We start from the raw sequence: 4,744 nt of genomic DNA, 5'->3' as shown, positions 1-4,744 counted from the left end.
ACCTAATCTACTAATTTTATGATACCGGCTTGGCTTGCATATGTTTCGACTCATAAGTGGCGTGCTATCTAATTTTATTCCGGTGCAAGACTTTCTTTCCAAATCTACCAGACTACATAAGAGGCAAGATCAATCTACTTATATGCACTCATATTATTTAACAAGTTCTTGTTTAAGTCATATAAATCTTGCAAATAAAGCACACGACATCAGTATAATTCTTCAGGAGCTGATAAAAGGAGAAGCATACTCATAAAAAATAATTTATCTATTTGTGTGGAGCAGTACAAGATACTCCACACAGATGGTGGTATAATTATTCAGGAACTGAAAGAAGGAGGCGCATACCTACACAAATTAATTAATATATTTGTGTGGAGCATGCTAAAACATACAGGATAGGAAGTTTCTTGTGGATACCATCATATGAACAGGTAATCTGGAAGTTTTTAATATTCCATGGGAAATCAATGGCTTCTGATGTACTCTCTTGGTCTCCTCCCCGTATAGACATATATGCTATTGTGACAATAGGCATTGCATAAAACAGCTCTGCCGACTACATACATGACCAGTGTCCAATACATTCTCTCATTTTCTTCAGTTACATGAGACGAGAAACAAAAAGATCACTTCGACGGGGTCTAGCTACACATATTTGAAGTAGAACTTATACAACAACAAAAACTGATGGTGCACACAATAGAACACCAAATTACATGTAGTAGATTGAACAGACCACGCCGGATATTGGCCTCTTTCTCTGGCCACAGCAAGTTTTTGGGACTGGTATTAAGCTTTGCAATATTCATTTACTCAAGGCTGCATTCCTCTTTGAAATATACATGCGTGAATCAAGAAACATTTTAGATGCCTTTGACTGAAAAATTGAGATGCTTGTAATAATCACTAAACTAATAATAAAGTTGATACCAGCAATAATTTAGCATGCAACGACGAGTAGCCCATATGTTAAACTATTATCACAGAGGGATATATTACCTCATAGCATTGTTTTATACTCATTTAGAATGTTGGCTGTTGGCTGCAATAACTGTCCAAAAAGATCTAAACTTCTCCTGAAACATAATAGAAACATCATGTTGGCAGCGGCCTGATATTTACATAAAATATTCTAAATATTTTTGGGTGGAACCTGCGGCGATATAGTTCCGCATGTAGTACGGTGCAAATTATTGTTCCTCCATTGCAAAACAATTTGTATCTTGCTATGGTATCTTGCTAGGACTGGGTCATAAATAGTATGTTGATCATTTATGAAAAAACAGTCAACTAAATACTAAACATTTGATCAATGGACTGTGCTAGTACTGTACCGACATTACCGGTGTGTATAACAGTCTACAAGTGTTCGTACTAACTAAAAGTAAGTGATTAACTGATTATGAGCAGACTAATATCGACTGTAAATGTATCAATGCAAAACGACATAAATTGAGATAAGATGTGGAATAGAGAGCAGGTTTATGGAGAGAGTTCTAGAGATTTAGGAGCTCCTCACTCCACACCTCCTAACTAAATATATTTCTTATTTGCAAAAAAAACTAAACACATTTCTAGATATCCATGTATACATTCAGAAATATAACAGTTTTGATGAATCTGTCCTTCTACTTGTGTTGGACCTTCGGATGATACATTCAGAGATCTAAAAACTGCAGATTCAATGCAGCAATCAAGCAACTCACATTTCTATTGTAAAAGATGTTTAATACTTGATCAGCCTGTTCCTTTGATCCGAGTCTGGAGAATTGTGCTGCCTGGATCACACATACAGACACGGAACGCGAATCACACATAACTGGCCTTAACCAGTATGCAGCTCACCAGTTCTGCAGACCAATCGCATACAAAATACTCTATTACCTCCGTCCCAAATTAGTTGTCTTAGATTTGTCTAGGCACGTATGTATCTAACACTAAAACATGTCTATCTAGACAAGTCTGAGTCAACTAATTTGGGACGGAGGGAGTAAATCTTTTTAGCAATGGTATATGATACAGTCTGCTGAACACTACTGCTACAACCAAATATGTGGCGACAGATGTGCTGCATCCAAATTAGTCGCCTGGATTACATAGTAGAGTACAGGCGTACAGCTCGAAATCCAAACTTTTTTATTTATTCAAATTATCTACATTATCTTGCTCTCCCTTTACCTAACCACAAATCCCTAACGAACAAGCAGAGCTGAAAATCACACAAATCCAGATCCGAGTTGCGCACAGATTTAATTTGCGCACAAAGAAATTGATCTGGCGGGGGTAAAGTGCTCACTTTTGTCGTCCTCGCGGCAGCGCTTGCGGCTGGCGGCATCGTCGCTGCCGACGACCTCGAACCGCAGCCTCCTAGTCGGAGAAGGCCTCCTTAGATGTACCTTATGCAGATATATTGGCAATGAGACAAAACTGCAGTTAACAGTAAGGTAAATTTCTCATGTTCAGTTCCATGTTCAGAACAGAAAGATAATTCTTGATATATTAGATAAAGACCTCAGACAAATCTTCCAGGTTCAGGTCGATGTTCAGAATAGAAAGCCAATTCTTTATATATTAGATAGAGGCCTCAGACAAATCTTCCAGGTTCAGTATATTAGATAGAGACATCAGACTTAATTTGAATTCACTACCAGTAGAAAAAGTAGCATGTTGTCACTTAAAATCCCTTCAAACTAATAAACCGACCCATACCATAGTCCACCCAATTGCAGTTGTAGAAAAAAGCTTGGAATTGCTACAATTTGAGTTCTAGTTCAATTGAGATAGACTCACCATAGTACTTTATATGGTCTTCCTGCACCTTTTCTTGTCGAGGTAATATAACTTGATGGAGGAACTCAAGATTAGCCCATCCAGTTTACTTCAATATGCAATGCACTCAGAACAAATAGCATTATGAAAGAAACTTGAGCTGCCCCTATGGGATGCACCTGAACCGTTGCACGAGCTCGCCTTTGGCCGTGACCTGTATGACACGAAGCACATGCTCATGACAGAGCAGATGTGTTGGTCACTAATCGCAGGGGAGCGCATGCACGTCAGGAGTGCCTGCAACATCTGTGTCAAGATGGCCTCCTCGGTGGCAGCTTCAACCCTGGCCTCAAAGCGGCACCCTGTGATGGCGTCGACGACCTCCGCAGGCGGAGCCGAGGAGTGAGGGCCTGTTGAGCGCGATGACCTCTTGGACAGAGGCCGGCGTGATGGCGCCACCAGACTCCTCGAAGCTCACGGCATGGAGAAAGGTCACAGCGGTAGCGGCTATTCTAGGGTCGCGGGTAGATGCAGGGACTCCTTGATTCACACATCTTTGTCCTGCCAACGTTGGCACATCGCCACCGCGGTCCTCTTTGCTCTCCCTCCCCTTCTTCCTCCCCTCTTCCATGGCTGGCACAAGGGACGCGATGAGAGGAACGGGAGGCAACGCCTCATCCAGATCCAGATCGGGCAGGGGTGAGTGTAGGGGAGGGGGCGAGGCAGGCGGAGGGACGGGCAACAGTGGAGCAGGGCGGCGGGGGGCGGCGGCGGCGGGAGGCGAACCCTAGAGCAGGGGCGAGGTAGGTGGAGGGAGGGGCGACAGCGGAGCAGGACGGCGAGGGACGGCGGCGGGCGGCGAACCCTAGAGAGGATCGAGCGACATCGAGCGATAGGAGAGGCGAGACCGAGGGAGAGGGAGGAGTTGGATCGAGCGATGAGGAGGGGCAAAACCAACAGGGAGCACTGAGGTGGGAGGATGACGAAAAAAAACCGAAGGTGGGAGGAGACGAAAAAAATCAGTGAAATTAAACCGCGTAGACTATTCACCAAATCGTCCATTAAAAGTAAAGATACTCTTCCTATCCTTTTCGTCCGTAGTATTAGTCTACTCCGGCACGGCCCGGTCCAGCCCTAATATGTACTTCCTTCGTCCGAAAAAATTTGTCCTAAGCTTGTCTTTCAAATGGATGTATCTAGCACAAACTTTTCCGAACAGAAGGAGTACATTACAATTTGTGTGAAAAGAAAACATAAAAGTGGAGGAAAACTGGGATGAATCTATGACCGAACTCTTTTCAGCTCCGGGTCGTAGGGACACAGATTCAAAATAAATAGGAAACAAAATAAAAAATATATTAAATTTCATGACATCAAATATGCTCAAATTTTTTAAGGCATTTCTAACCGATCTCTAAAAATAGTGGAGTATCTGGTGGAGTAAAAGCTTAGTAGAGTATATATACTCCACTAAGAGCATCTCCAACATGCGCCGGACGCGCCGCGCGCAAAAAACAAATTTGCCGCGCGTGCATCGCCTGATTTGGCACAGCGCGCAACGCTGGCTCCAGCAGCCGCGCTAAAATGCAGCGCGCGTGCGCCGCTCCAGCAGCGCGCTAAAATGCAGCGCGCGCGACAACATTTTCGGAAGCATAAAAATAAAGATAAATTGCATAGATAAAAAATAAAGATAAATTGCATAGATAAAAAAACGATACAAAGGTATTTTACATCGGTGCAACTAGATAGATAGTTCGAAAATATAGATAGATAGAAATACGGTGCAACTAGATAGAAACTACTACGACATACTAGATAGAAACTACTCCAAATCGCTACCACCATCATCACCATCATCATCCTCGTTGGTGTTGTCCGAGGTATCGAGCCAAATGTCGTCCCAACGTTCATCGTCTGACGTGAAGATCGACCTCCCACCTGCTGAAACGATGTCGCACTGCACATTCGCCAA

The 4,744-nt window shown here is 43.0% G+C and overlaps 1 long non-coding RNA gene across 1 annotated transcript; it reads right to left on the bottom strand.

Annotated features, from left to right (window-relative positions):
* Positions 1-354: 354 nt before the first annotated feature.
* On the bottom strand, positions 355-3,728 carry LOC125534614. Its single transcript, XR_007294525.1, has 3 exons — positions 2,794-3,728; positions 2,300-2,430; positions 355-1,079 (listed from the first exon to the last, which is right to left on the bottom strand). It is a non-coding gene; the product is annotated as an uncharacterized LOC125534614 (long non-coding RNA).
* Positions 3,729-4,744: the final 1,016 nt, after the last annotated feature.

Source organism: Triticum urartu, chromosome 2 (assembly GCF_003073215.2).
Source record: "Triticum urartu cultivar G1812 chromosome 2, Tu2.1, whole genome shotgun sequence".
Taxonomy (NCBI): Eukaryota; Viridiplantae; Streptophyta; class Magnoliopsida; order Poales; family Poaceae; genus Triticum; species Triticum urartu.
Note: the sequence above shows the minus strand (reverse complement) of the source record. Positions and strands in the feature narration are given on the sequence as shown.